Genomic DNA, 16,180 nt, shown 5'->3' with positions numbered 1-16,180 from the left:
CCAATGTCATAAAACAGCATGTGTGTTACTGTTACATGAGAAACTATCTTTTCTGTAAGCCTTCACCTGAAGTACAATAAAATATTAAAAAAAAATAATAATATCAAAAATTTCACATGCAGGTATAGATATTAAAAAAAAGTGTGGAAAGTCATATGGTTATTTTTATTTTCTTCCTTTTGTCTGTATTTTCTAATTTTTTTTACTATGAACATGAATTACTTAAACAATAAAAAGCATTTTAAAGAGTACTAGTAAGCTAATCAAATTAACTCAATTTTGTACCCTGTATATGGGGGTTTTCTCAAGTATTCTCAACTGGCCCTTCTACAAATTTAAAAAGTAGAAAGGAGATTTAGAGAAACTTTATTGGGGAAAGCTGAAGTTTACTAACCAGAGGAGATTTAAAAATACATTTCTTTTTCCCAAAAAACTTTTGCTTTAAAGACTAAACGCCTACTGATTGGTAACCACAGCAGGAAATTATTAATTTGATTTTCTTAACTGTACCACAGTCATCATTTGGAAATGATTCCTTTATTGTAATCATTACCTCCTAAGATTCAAAAAAGCTTTTAAAAATCAGTTGACAAAAGCTAGCAATTGTAACTACACCAAAACATGTCAGCCCAACTATTAAATTCATATACTCACACTCACTTCCAAAGCCCATCTACAAAAGCTAAAAACACTTTACCTACTTCCTTCTTTCCCTTCCATGTCCCTTATGGCATCCCAGTATTGTCACTCTTTAAAGAAAAACAAAAACTGTTCAAGGCAGTTAACAAAACCTTCCTGCCAGGTGATGTAATCAAATTAACCCCCCAATTAAACCCTACCTCCATAAAATTCCCCAAGTCAAAAATCTATATCCTCTTCAAGTTAGTCTTCTCTCTATCCTTCCTTTCTCAAGTGGAGGCCATTCACATGTTATGTCTCCACTCCATTACCTCATATCCACTCCTCAAACTACTGCATGCTAGCCTGTGTTCAGCCACTCCACTGAAACTGTTTTCCCTAAGGTCACAGATGACCTCTTGATTTAAAAATCTAGGGGACACTTTTCAACCTTTATTTAAACTTCACATTAATTTTACGATGTCTGAGATGGTAAATCACACTTCAGCTCTCAAAACTCCCTTTCCTTGACTTCTGTGATGCCAATCCCTTATGAGTTTCTTCATATCTCTCCGGTGTTCCTTTTCAGTCCCAATCTCAAACTCTTCTTCTACCTACCTCTTAAATGTTCCCCAGGGTTCCATATTTGATCTCTTCACATCCTTTCCCTGGACGTTCCCATGAAGAATGGATTTACTACCGTCTCATGGCTTCAAATGATACACAGTGCAAAGAAAAAATGGGCCATATATATGGGGCACAACCAGGCAAAAATAATCTATGCTGTTAAAAGTCAGGAGTGAAGCATGTGAGGAGCTTCTCGAGTGCTGATAATGTTCTTTGTCTTGACCTGGGTGCTTGGGTTCACTGGTGTATTCAGTTTGTGAAAATTCATCGAGCTATTTATTACACTTACGGTATGTGTGCTTTTGTGAATAAATACCATACCTCAATAAAGTTATTTTTTTAAAAAAGAGAAAGACTAAACTAAGCCTGAGTTCATACTCCAGTTCTGATATATGTGACTTGACTAAATTACTTATTTTCTTAAAGACTGTTTCCTAAGCTGTAAAATGGAGACATTATACTAACTTCACAGCACTACAGAGAATGAAATAAAATATATAAAGTACTCAGATATAATACCTAAAACACAGGCACCTTATGCTTATGTTACTGGTCTCTCCCCATTCTTCTGCATCTGTAGCCTACACTTCTCCCCTAAGCTCGGGAGCCACCTATCCAATTTCCTCCTGAATTCCTCCATCTTTACGTCTGAATGGCACCTTAAACTGAACTCATCATCTTCCCCCTTAAATCAACCCACCCTTCTTACTGTATTCCCTCAAACTCTGATTGAAACTTCTACCCACAATAACAACCATCTGAAAAATCCTGATTTTTTTTTTTTTTTTTTTACATTTAAGCCACCAAGTACTTTCTATTCCATATCCTAAAACATCCACTGCACCGCCAGTGGTGTAGAAAAATGATGAGGACATAAACATTTGTTATCATTAGTGCAACTTAATTATTACAACAGCTTTAATGGATTTATCCCCCTCTTTAGCCTACCTTCCACATTGCTTCCGGAATGATTCTTCTAAAATGCACTTCAGAAGATACAATTTTTCAGTTTAAAATGCTTATCAACTACTCCCAGGTCAAACTCTCATTCAAGGCCATTCCTGAAATAGTTTCTGTTTAATTTGCCAGACTTATCCCCTACAGTACGTCTAGCCTTACTGGTGTTCTTGAGTTCATCAAATATACCACACTCTTTAATGCCTCCATATTGCTGTGTACATGCCTCTCTCTCTCTCTCTTTAGAACACTCTTTACTTGCCCAACCCCCACTATGGCTAATGCCTATCTGTCTTTTAATATACATCCTCTCTTGACACTCTCACGGCCCTAGGCTAGATTCAGTGGACTTCTTCAGAACTCCCACAGCACCTTCTGCAAACCCATTACAGTACCCGGTACCCAGTGTGGTAATCACTGACAGAGTGCCCCCTCTGGATAGTGAGCTTCTGGAAGGCAGAGACTGTGGTGTTGTTCAGATCTGATTCAGGGAGGCTCAAAAGAGGCTAACATGTAACAGTTAACATTTCTAAATGAATAAAGCAATGGAGAGACAATGGAAAGCAGGATGAATGTAATACTCACCACATAAAATTTATTCTACCATAAAATAAACATGTTTAAAAAACATTTTAAATGCTCTTTTGAAAATTTAAAAAAGAAAAAACTTTTTAAAATGCTCTATTTTCTTAGGTCATTTTATACAAAGAACTGGAAGACTTGTTTCAAATTTTAAAAAATAAATAAATAAAAATTGAGCATGTGCTGGATATTCTCCATTTGGCCAGCCAGTCCTACCATCTACCCTTTCTGCCCTGCTGTGACCTGGGAGGCTGATATTTATAGACTATATTGCCTGGGTTCTGTTGCCCACTGGCTCTCAACAGGGTTCTGCAGAAAGGAGGTTCCAACAGCTCAGAGGGCAAGAGGAGAAAGAAGGTCTTTTCCTTGCCAGGCCTCAAGCCTCTGTTTAACGGTGGGTTTGACAGCGGCTGTGGTCCTCTTCGTAAAACCACAGCTCCAGGAGGTTGGCCCTTCTCCAATGACCACAGCTCTCACCACATTCTGGTAACTGCTTTCTCCTCTTACCCTTTCAGACCTAAGGGTGTAAGGGTTCCCTTGTTGTTAATGCCTGGGTGTTTCTTCATCCCTTGTTGGTTTTAATCCTGCACATACTTTCATTAAACTCTCTTCAATTATCCCTTTAAGGGTGCCATCTGTTTCCTACTGGGGACCTGACAAATACAGAAACAAAAACATTTTGTCATCTAGCAGCATTTTTGCCAGTAATTGCTATAGTATCCGTTCCTCAGGTCAATGGTACAGGAAAGTAACAATTGTTAGTGTTTTAGTAAAAACTTGCCTATACCCTAAATCTTTCTGGCCCTGTATTTATAAATCCAACTCATTTACATAAATGACCCAGTACCAATCCAAACTCAAAATGAATTAGTAAGTCATTTCCCAAGATAAAGTGCTATCTGAAAACTACTCCCAATACACACACACACGTTCATATGTGTAATGTACCTACTACTAGGTAATAGACAAGGGTAAGGGTGTGTGTGTGTGTGTGTGTGTGTGTGTGTGTGATGTATTTTATGGTAAAAATCTCACTCAAGTTTTCGATTATAATATTTCTAAAGGAAGGAATAACAGTATCAGTCACTAATTTTAATTCAGGGTAAAAAAAATGCATATTGAAACACCTTAATAGCTTCCTAATAATAGCTATTGTTTGAATGAACTGACAAAGTATAATCAGCGTATGATTGTAATCCAATTATAAACGCCAAATAGCACAGGATGCTGTAAAAAAAATGCAGCAAATGAATTGTTTCTATTTTTTCTAATAGTCATTACTACAGAAATTACTAGGTAATAGACTCAGTAAGGTTGTACTGTTGCTCCTGAGCTACATGAACTTTGCAGATGCCGAAATTCAAAAACAAACGAAAAAATCAACAGGCCATATGCTGGTTGGAAGAGACAGGGAGGCTCATAATTAGGGGAGAAAGTTTTTTTCTAGACATATACTCTTCTTCTATTTATTTCTGATTCCAAATTTTACCAAGTAATTTACGCCAGATTACTTTGTCTCTAGATACAGAAAGAAGAGTGGGGAAACAGCTCTACCTGAAATCATACCCTAAGTTACTAATTTCATTTTCCTCTCTGACAAACATTACATCCAAGTTGTTAAATCAGATGCTGGCTAAAGAATTTGGATCTATTTGTGGAGCTCTTTGGTCCCAATAATTTTGTTCACCTTTTTAACAACTGTGAACTGCCAATAATCTTTCCTTAATCTCTCTCTTCTTCCCTAATGCCCCCTGCCCCCAACTAAAACTGATGGATACATGTGAAGAGAAGTACCCAAGCATCCCCCTATAACTCCCATTACAAATGTTTCCCCATGTTAAACAATTAGACGCAATAAGGCAAAGTGGGTAAAATGTGCACGAGAGTCAGAAACCCGAGTTTGAATTCAGACTATGTAACTTACTGGGTGGTCTTGGACAAGGTATATAACCTCTGTGAGACTCAGTTTCTCCATATGTAAAATGAGGATTATATCTACTTCATGAAGTTGCTGTAAGAATTAAACAAGAATAGTCTATTGATAACCATATCAAAAGACTTTTCCTCCCTTACTGAAGGAGGCATCCAAGGAAAAAAGCCTTCCTTTTTTCAACGCCCACTCCACCTCTCCAAATTGGAACTAATCAGCAAAGGAATAGAGAAGAGTTCACTGATCCAAATTGGCCTAAGTCTTCCCACAAATTAGAAAACCAAAACCAACTTAAATTCCATACTAATTCATTTATAAAACAAAAGCATAAGGATTTTGAACAACAATCATATTTTATTATTATGTGGCACATTTAAAGTAATTGTATAGGACTATATTTAACTCGGGGCCCTCCCTGGTGGCGCAGTGGGGTTAAGTGTTTGCTACTAACCAAAAAGTCAACAGTTCAAATCCACCAGCTGCTCTTTGGAAACCCTATGGGACAGTTCTACTCTGTTCTATAGGGTCACTATGAGATGGAATCAGCTTAACAGCAATAGTTTGGTTTTTTTTTTTTTGTTTGTTTGTTTTTTGCCAGGTGTTTAACTCACACTATAGCAATGCTTCTCATTTAACCAAAGTACTGGCATAAGCTTTTAACTATCATCTAATCCATTCTCTACTGAATCAGATTCGTATCTACACGTTCTTTAAATATACGTATGTGTGAATCTCTCATCTTAAAAGAGGCAGCTTTAGTATACTGAAAGCAACACTGACTTTGGAACAAAAAAAAATCTAACTGTGGATCAGCTCTCCCACATATTAGCTGTATAATCTTGGATGTATTAAGTATATTTCCATTTATAAATCTCAGCAGTCAATAGGGATACCATCTATCTCACAGAATTAGTGTGAGGCTTAAATATTTAAGGTACATTGAAATACATTGATAACTGTCAAATTTTTCATTTACATTATCGAATTTGTTAAAACACAAGAAAAAAGGAGATTCTACCAAAAATCTGTATTAAAAATATACACACATTTCATAGGAATACAACTAGGTAACCTCCTGTAGTCAGCAGGCCTGAAATTCAACAGCAACTGCTAAATGCCTATATTAGAGATAACATTTCTTATGCAATTATATGTTAATCCTGATACCAAGTATTAGAAACAGGAAAAAAACGAGCTCCTTCTAGCGATAATCTGTTGTGATATATTTACAATAGGTTACATCCTTCATTCATTTATTCCATAAATATCTAACCACGTTCCAGTCCCTGTTCTAAGCAGGGGGAATAGAATGGTGAAGACCACAAGGTCCTTATCCTCACGGAGCTTCCAATCTAAGTGGGAGATGAGACATTAAACCAAACATCACACAAATAATTTCTATAGGAAAAACAGAGGTTTCTATGAGAGCACAGAATAAAAGGGACTAATCCAATTAGGGAGGTGCAGGTGAAATAATTATGCCAGCTATACCATCCTCTGTCAATCCATTAGGCCTCAAGCGCTCAGTAAATCTTAGATATTTCTATTATCAACATCATTGTAAAAGCCATATACCCCACTGTACTCATGTTACCAAAAATCAAACCCATGGCCGTTGAGTTGATTCTGACTCAGCGACCCTACAGCATAGAAGTAAAACTGCCCCATAGGGTTTCCAAAGAACGGTTGGTGGATTTGAACTGCTGACCTTTGGTTAGCAGCTGAACACTTACCCACTGCGCCACCAGGGCTCCGTCTTCATGTTAGAGACACCTGTATCTCTGGATTTTAGGAGGTAATACTAGATAATCAGCCCTATTTTTAGGGGAGAAGCCCTGACAGTGAAGTGGTTAAGCACTCGACTGCTAACCGAATGGTTAAACCCATCAGCCACTCGTGGGCGGAAAGATGTGGCAGTCTGCTTCCCTAAAGATTACAGCCTTGGAAACCCTATGGGGCAGCTCTACCCTACAGGATCGCTGAGTCAGAATCAATCCATCGTCAACGGGATGTTTAACAACGATGCTGATGCTGAGGTTTCCTCAGCTGCAGTAGTTTAGACCTGATCCCTCTAACTGAAATGCTCTAACCCCAAGTCTTCCCATGACTGGTTCTTTCAATACTACTCAGGTTTCTGCTTAAATGTCCCCTTTCCCCGAGAACCTTCCCCTTACTATCCAATCTTATGTAGCCTCCCAGTCACTCTCTATATTATATAATCCGATTTTATTGCTTTTATAGCACTTATAACGATCTGAAATTGCCTAGTACATGCTTGTTTATTAATATATGTTTCTCACTCCACCTTGAAAAAAAAGTTCCATGAAAGCAGAAACCCATTTTATTCTTCCCATATCCTTAAGATACACCTTCCTTCTAAAACATCCATGGTTTTGTTTAGGTAGTTCAGGTACAGGGGAGCAATGTTTCCAGCCCAGGGGATGAACAATGACTGATTTAAGGCAATCAAGGTAATCTCCTTACCTTTGCCAGTAATTGCTTTAGGGGGAGGGCATTTTACAGTTCTCACCAATAAAGCGTAAGAGGATATCTGCTAAGCAACTTCATGAAAAGGTTTTCATCCCTGCTTGATGAGACATGAAGAAGAAAAAATCCTGACTTTACACTTGGCAGTAGGAGGAGTGATGCTTGGTTGGAGCCCAATGCAGCCCTCTTGCATTTTGAGAGGAAGACCATGAGGATGACAGAGAGGCTGATCTGAACCCTGATGTTCTTGATCCACTAAATCAACTGTGAAACTACCTCGTCCAGACATCCGGTTACGTGAGATTTATTTTTAAACCCAATCAATTAAGACATTCTTTGATCTCCAGTTTTGATACGTGCAGCCGAAAGCAGAATAAACACTCCTTTTTTGTTTTCTTCTGTACTATTAAGAGTAGTATCTACAACCTACTGGGTTCTTGAGGGGCTTTAATGAGACAATGCAAGTAAAGTGCTAAACATAAACAAAATATTTAAATAATAGCACTGCTGTCATTATTACTATTAACAATAACTTTATGATAGAACTACACAAACTATATAGTATTTAGGATTTTGCTATTTTACAGAAAACATTTGCTTTAATCCTGCTTAAATAAAATCATTTTAATAAAGTAATTTATTTATCTAGCTTTTTTCCATCAAAAACTAGCTTTAAGTTATTCTAAAGTTTGAGGTAGGTAAATAAAAGGAGAATCAAGGGAAATATCAGATCACATTTATTTCAGGTGAGAGCCTATTTTTGTCATCAACTCCTCTCTAACTTACATGGACAGAATCTCAGATAAATGTTCATCTATTAGAGATAAAAAGGGCTATATTTTTGCCTTCACAAATATTTCATCAGTATTTTAATATGGCTTAGATTATAGTAATAATTAAAGCTGTATTAGTAATTAAAACTATATTCTTTACAAATAATTTCTTCAAAAAAGAAAAAAAGAACAAAGTGCTATTCTTCAGTCTCTAAAATTTTCTCTGCTGAACTACTTCTTTGACATTATGCTCATGAAGCAAAATTAATACCGAAGACCAAAATAAGAGATTGCCAGGTCACTGGTTCAAGCTCACTGTAGCTGAGTTGTGATTTAAAAATGTTATGATGGTTCATTATTGTCTGAAAGCTGCTCAGGGCCCCACAAGAAAATATAATCAAGATTCTTAAAGTAATATGACAGTAGTTTCGTCATTACTGAAGATACGACACCAACTCAAGTTTATCTTTTAAAGGTAAACTAAGAATGAATGTGAATTCCTCCACTGCACTGGGACTGCCTAAGCTGTTCTGAGTCCAAATAATTTTTTGATTCTGTAAATATTACAAGAATACTATTAACTCCACTTTTCAAAATCTTTAACTATCAACCTACTCTGACAAAAACTGCCATTTATCCATTATGACCAACCATAAATTTGGGCAGCCTCCAGGGCTATTAAGTTACCTGGAAAAAGTTTATTCTTCCCTAGGTGGTCCATTTTCCTACCTGTTTTTTAATATCCTTACACAGTGAGTAAGATACACAGTTTGGAGAAGGTAAGAACAATCTCTATAATTTTTGTAACATTACTAAAAACAAGCAGAATGTACATCTTGATGGGTCACCCTTCGGGTCACCTTTTGTAACATACATGAGGTTTTGGTATAATAGTCAAATAACTTCCATAGTCCTAATTATGTGAAGTATATACATATGTTAACAAAACACTATACGAATAGATGTTACATATGTAAAATATATATAAAATATGATAAGCAAAGTTTAAAATCTGAATGTAGTCACTCAATTTTTATTCCCAGCTCTCTTCATATATTAACAAACGTATCTTACTCTCAAGCTTTAATGCTATTTTAAGTCCTTCCTCTGGGAAAAAAAAATAAGTTACTAATAAACATAATATTTTATCAAACATTTACAGAAACTTACATATAACTAACCAATAAAATGTCACTATCATGCAAATATTTCCTGTCATTACCATAGCAATGTCAAAGCAGTAATGTACACACAATAGTATATTCCCATGTATTACAAAATAAAGTCATAAATATCTTCGATTCATATTTTAAAATTAAATATTCCCAGCAATAACATCATGTCTTTTAATTCCAGTACTTAAGTCCTCAAGCCAATGTCCCAATACTAATATAACCGTTGTGGTTTCTATCGAATGAAGAAGATTCTAAATTCAAACTGGCTTTTTCCCAAATTTTACTTCCAACTCTAAACTCTTGAGGTGAAATGTTAATAAACTGCAAGCTGGGTATCCCAACCCCTGTCCCACAGAGTATTTTCTAATTTTAAAACAAAGTAATTATACTCTCCAGTAGTAGTTGAAGATATAAGACACATTTGGTCCACTACTGCACTGCAAGTAAAATTCAATGATTTTTTTTCATGCTGAATTGGTTTAATGCGGCAAAATGGCTTTGAAAATGTGGGAATAAGCCTTTAATTTTTTCTCTCACAGCTCTGAAAAAATACATTACAAAATTAATATTGTTTCTAAGAATCACAATAAATCTCTGGATAAACAATACTAAAACTGACCCTCAACATCTTACACATTTTCTTTCTTTAGGTTTGTTCCTTCGAAAGAACAGTTTTTTTGATACGTGTCTTAAATTGATGAAAAAGAGATCAAGCTAAAGGAAAACTCTCACAGCTAAGATGCATTTTAGATAGAAGCTGTTTACTATTTTGGAGGAAATATCCCGGGGACTGGGAGGAGAGTCAACTTAATACAGAATATTTCATACTCATGAAGGTACTCCTTCATTAGTTTCAGAAATCTTGAATTGTATTACCACAGATGCTTGTTATACAAGTTTCTGAAGAGACTTGCATTATTTTGCTTGCCTTAACTTCACTTCCTTCAGAAAGGAAGGAAGAAAACAAAAGATTTATAATTTTTAGGGGGGTACCTTAATAGCAAAAACGGGAGAAGATAAAGTGATGCTAGTAGATACTAATCCCTATAAACTCTCTCTTTTATATGGAGTATTTAAATGTTCATCAGATTGTAACCACTTAAAAATGGGCATATGATATTTGTTTCCTGGTATATTCGACTAAAAGTTTCACAATTTAAAGACCACAATTACTTTTGAGAGCCCCAAGTTAGATGTACAGTTTGATTTCTGCCATTTCTTAATAAATATCACTGAGTGTCTACTATGTATTAAATACTTTATGTTCAACTTGGCTTTATACCAGATTTATCTTTCTGTGCTATTACATAATTTTAAAAGGGTCAAATTAGCTTAATAAAAAACTGATACCGCTACTCATCTATTTGCAGATACCAGTTATTCTTTTTTGGGGTACAGTGTTAGCTTAATGCTCAGCAATATTTCATACAGGAATTGTTCACAATTATTATGCTTAGTTTTAAAACTTAACTGATCAAACAGAATTCCTAGAAAAAAAAATCTGAAGTCACAAGGCATTCTTCATTATTAGGTTTCCGTCTTTCACTCCTAAAATTTCTCTCAGGCCACACACATATCTGCAGTCTGCCAAAATGGAGGATATAAGCATCAGGGTGCACAAATGGTTAAGATCACATATCTGATCAAATCTTTAAAGTCTGTTATATCTGATTATGTAACTCTGTTCCCTAAATCTGTAGCATCCTACCCGAGATCAGGGAGGCAATCTGGTATACTGAAAAATGTCTTTCAGCTTCAACCACAGTTCCTAAAGTTAAAGAAAGCTGTGTTAGAAATCCAGATTTCTTATTTTCTAGCAATGTATCACTGAGCAAGTTACTTAACCATTCAGAGTCTTAGTTTCCTTATTTTTTTTAATTTTGGTGAAAATATACATAGCAGAACATACACCCATTCAACAATTTCTAAATGTACAATTCAGTAACACTGGTTACGTTCTTCACCTTATGTCACCATTCTCACTATCTCTACCCATATTATTTTACCACCATTGATTTAGACTCACCACCCCCAAACTCCTCGTATATGCTTTAGAGTTACTGTTGTCAATTTGATCTCATATATATAATTCTTTAAAAAAACAATACTCATGGCCAACAGTCTTTACTTATTTAGCTAAAATGTTTAGTTTAAAGATTACTTCAAGGGAAAATTTCAGTTCATGTGTGAAGGTTTTCTCAGAGTGATAGATTCAGGGGTTCCTCCTGTCTCAATAGGTCCAGCAAATCTAGATTCTGTAAGAATTTAATATTCTTTTCCACATTTCCCCCCTTTTGATCAGGATTCACCTACTGATTCCTTGATCAAAACGTTCAGTAATGGAGGCCGGGCACCATCCAGTTCTGGTCTCACAGCAAGGGGGGCAGTAATTCACGGAGGCAATCAGACCTGCAGTCCAGTTTCTTCTCTGATTCCTAGGTCTCTTTCTTCCTCTGTTGCTCCAGGCAAATAGAGACCAACTGTTGTATTTTGGATGACTACTTGCAAGTTTTTAAGACCCCAGGCACTACTCCCCAAACTAGGGAGTGAAATAATGACTCTAAAAACAGTATTAGGCCAATTGACTGGACAGTCCCACGAAGCCAGGACCCCGGACCTAAGTAGTATCAGCAACTTTGGCCTCTTTTTAATTTTTTTGTTGCTGTTACTGTAAAATTATACGCAATATAGTATTTGCCATTTCGCCCTTTTCCTAGTGTACAACTTAGTGATATCAGTAACACTTGTCAAGTTGTGCAACCACTACCCTTAACTGATGCGAATTTTCCCATCACTGTAAACATAAACCGACTACTTCCCAGAGAATGATTCCGTCTCTTCCTCCCCCGACTCCCCACCCTCAACTGGGGCCCTGGTGGAGCAGTGGTTAAGAGATACGGCTGCTAATCAAAAGTTCAGTAGTCCAAATCCACCAGTCGCTCCTTGGAAACCCTATGTGGCAGTTCTACTAAGGAGCCCTGGTGGTGCAATGGTTAAGAGCTATGGCTGCTAATCAAAAGTTCAGCAGTTCGAATCCACCAGTCGCTCCCTGAAAACCCTATGGGGCAGTTCTACTAAGGAGCCCTGGTGGTGTAGTGGTTACAGCAATCAACTGCTAACTGAAAGGTCCGCAGTTTGAAACCATCAGCGGCTCCTCAAGTGGAAAGAGAATGACTCCCTCTCTCCTTTCCCTCACTCCCCATCATAGCCGTTGGTCCCACTAATAGCCATTGGTCTCTATACATTTACTTATTCTTATCTTTTCATATAAATAAGGTCATACACTACTTGTCCTTTTGTGACTGACTTATTTCACTCAGCATAATGTCTTCAAGGGCCACCCATGTATCAGGACTTCATTTCTCTTTATGCTTGAGTAGTATTCCGTTGTATGCATGTACCAGTGTATGTATTCTGTTCATCCATTCATCTGTTGATAGGCACTTCAGTTGTTTCTACCTTTTTGCTATTGTGAATAGTGCTGTAATGAACATAGGCATGCATGTATCTGTTCACTTCACTACTGTTAGATCCCTAGGGTATAAACCTAAGGAGCCATGGTGGCTGAGTGGTTAAGCACTCAGCTGCTATCCAGAAGGTCGGCAGTTAGAACCCACTAGCCGCTCCACAGAAGAAGTGGCAGTTGGCTTCCATAAAGATTACAGCCCTAGAAACCCTATGAGGCAGTTCTACTCTGTCCTATAGGGTCACTGTAAGTCCAAATCGACTCAACAGCAACAGGTAGGGTAGATACCTAGGAGAGGCACTGCTGGGTCAGACAGTAGTTCTATTTTAAATTTTCTGAGGAATTGCCATACTGTTTTCCACAACAGTTGTACTTCCTTGTTTCTTTAACGGAGAAAAAAATATCACCTATCTTGCAGAACTGCTGGGAGAATTAGAGAAACTGTACATAAAATGCTGAACACAGTGACTGGCACATAGATGGCAAATATATAAATAGACAATAGTTACTGTTACATTGTTGCTGTTGTTGTTGGATACTGTTGAAATACACCTAAGCTACAAAATGTGAAACTCAAACTTCCAAGTCTTTATTTTCAAGGTTATTTTAAAAAATATTTTTCACATTGAAAAATTCCTGAGTCTAACTTCTTCGTTTATTCAACAAGTATTTATTTGATACTTACAACATAAGACACTGTTCTTAATGCCAAAGATATCTCAGAAAATAAATCAGAAGTATCATTCCTACTCTCAAGAAACTTACATCTTAGAGGAAGACAGACATTAAATAACCAATTACATAGTTATTTAATTATGACTGTAATCAGTGTTACAAAGAAAATCTACAGTATGCTATGAGAACTGCTAAAGGGGGAAATGACCTAACAGGATCAGAATTTAAATTTCTACACAAACATCCCACCTCCCTCCAAGGGTTTTCAATCACTCCCTCTATAATTAAATCTAATCCAAACCTTCGTATAGACTTGATCTGTCTGGTTTAAAAAAACAACAAAACAAGTAATTAACCTAACCCTGACCATTTTTATGTTCAGAATTGTACACTGAAATTGTAGGAACTGCGTAAAATCTGAAAATTAATGTTAAATACTCCATGTAGTGACTTAATGAAAGAGAAAGCAAAGATATATAGGTAAACAGTTGTCAGCTATCCACTAAGAACTCATGTTAGAAAACACATTTCTTGATAAATTATAAAAACAATATTTTTACTTCACGTGAATGCCATTATTTAAAATGACTCATTTTTCAAAAATTTTATTAAAATACATACTACATATTTATTACAGAAAATAAATTACTCCTGTGATTTTTAAGACAAGAACCAGTCCTAATTTGCTTACTAAAAGAAAATTCTTTGTTCAGGTACCTTTTAAAATCTGCCACCTTAATAGTTTAAAAAAAAATCTGGCGGCAACCATTTTAAAGATAACTTTAAGATTCTATATTCAGAAGTTACTACCCTGTTGCAGAATTGTACCATTAAAGTCCCAAATAAACATAAAGGGGAAAACTGAGTGATCAGATCAACTCTCCCACTAAAAAACAAGTTTCTTTTATAAAACAGAACCTAATCCATTGCTTTCGAGTCGATTCCGACTCATAGCTGCCTATAAGAGAGTAGAACTGCCCCACAGGCTTCCAAGGCTGTAATCTTTACTGAAGCAGACTGCCACATCTTTCTCCCACCGAGTGGCTGGTGGGTTCAAACTGCTGACCTTTTGGTTAGCAGCCCAGTGCTTAAACACTGTGCCACCAGGGCTCCTAAAAAGAACCTACTTCAAGGTTTTTCTTATATCAAACATTCACCTAGAAACTAATGCAACAATTAACCCAAAGCAATCATAGACAATTCTCCAAAGGTGGTCTCTTCACCTATATTTAGTTCAAAAGCCAAGCCAGTCCCGAATTTCTGGTGCCAATTATAATGAATGGAAGAAATTTATTTAAATCAAATAGCACCATCTAGCAGAACCTTCATCACTTTGCTCACAAGAGTAGATGTTACTTGGTGCTCGGTTTGGTAGATCTGACAGCAAAAGTGGCAATTATTTGTTTTAATGACAAAGTCACAGAACTAGAGCTACAGACACACCAAGTCTAACTTCCTCTATTATCTCAGATACAAAAAAAAAAACTTACAAAGTCATCAGGATACACATTCAGCCACAGTTCACTGATTCCTGGGAGTCCATCAAAAATCCAAAACTACCTTGATTTTCAAAGTCAACCACCCCGAAGTTACATAATACCTCAATACATTTCAACCCTCCGTTCCAATAATATGAAACCCAAATGTTCTGTAAACATTAAAACATCCTCCTTCAGATGTTTTTATTTTATCAAATATCACAACCAAATGATTAACAAATTAAGTTATTAGAAAACTTCAATTCCAGTTACTGCTGTTTGTTAACCAAGCTATAATTCTACGCCTTTTAGATATTTCTTGTCACAGCAACAAAATCTTGAATGTAGCTCCTCAGAAAAATCTCTCTGAACAAAACAGCATCTCTCCGATAATTTTTTTGTTTTGCTACATCAAGGCCTGCCACCTCAAAATCCTGTGGGAACTGTGTGTATTGCTGCCAACACGAAGATTAGGAAATGTTCCCATCCCTAGGGCACAGGAAACTTTCAGGGGGAGACTAACTGCCTAAAGCAAGGAGGGAAACTCGGTCGTCTGCTCGTTCGGTTTTTACTTACACAGCTATTTCTGTGCGCAAGATAACCAAAGTACCTTTTGAGAGATGCTCCCAGACCTCTCCCCAGTCTGACACCCCTTCGAAATGCAGCGTGCTTTAAACGACCAAGAGAAACCTGACCCTCAGAGTTAAGATAGTTACTGGGAATCACTGCTTCATTTGCTGCACAGAAAAGAGGAGTTCTTCCTCAGTGGTCACAGTCACTATTTGCTCTCATTTTTAGTAACAACCAAATCACCGTTACAAATACATAAGAATAGCAGCAAACAACTCTGCTTAGCAGTGTGCCATAACGGTGGCATCCCAGGGCGGGAGGAACTCTTTGCTCGCCAGCCTTCTCAAGAGCTTCCACCGAAGTGAACACCTGTATCTCCCCACAACCTTGACCTAACAACTCCTCCCAACCTCAGAGTCTCTTCCTTTCCCACAAACCCCTTTTCGGACTACCGCCCCCTCCCCACCGTAAAGAGCCGCCACCACCGCGCACACAACTTCCCTTCCACGCGCCCCACGACCACCGCCCCGTGGGGACTGCCCCGCCCGCCGCTGCATCCCGCCAGGGCCACCAAGGCCCCCCGACGCTTGGGACGCAGCACGTCGCCACAAAAAGTTCTCCAGCCGCCCCCGCGAAGTTAGGTCGGCTGCAAGAGGCAGGAATGTCAGTCTCCTCCAGCAGAACCCGCTCCTCGCCAGCACACTTTTCCTCCCCGGAAACTCGGTCCTTCTCTGACTCTCAAACTTCAGCGGCTCCCCGGCGCCCACCCGCCCCCGCCCCAGCTCCCCGAGGCACCCGGGCTGCGAGCGCCGCGTCCCCCGGCTCGGCCCGGGAAAGCCCCG

At 37.6% G+C, this 16,180-nt stretch overlaps 1 protein-coding gene across 1 annotated transcript in view; it reads right to left on the bottom strand.

The window, feature by feature from the left end:
* Positions 1 to 16,180, bottom strand: part of SSBP2 (single stranded DNA binding protein 2) — a 319,116-nt gene that overhangs the window by 302,078 nt on the left and 858 nt on the right. The gene's annotated exons all lie outside the window — the stretch shown is intronic.

This window comes from Trichechus manatus, unplaced genomic scaffold (assembly GCF_000243295.1).
Source record: "Trichechus manatus latirostris isolate Lorelei unplaced genomic scaffold, TriManLat1.0 scaffold00029, whole genome shotgun sequence".
Lineage (NCBI taxonomy): Eukaryota > Metazoa > Chordata > Mammalia > Sirenia > Trichechidae > Trichechus > Trichechus manatus.
This window is presented reverse-complemented; position numbering and strand designations above follow the sequence as displayed.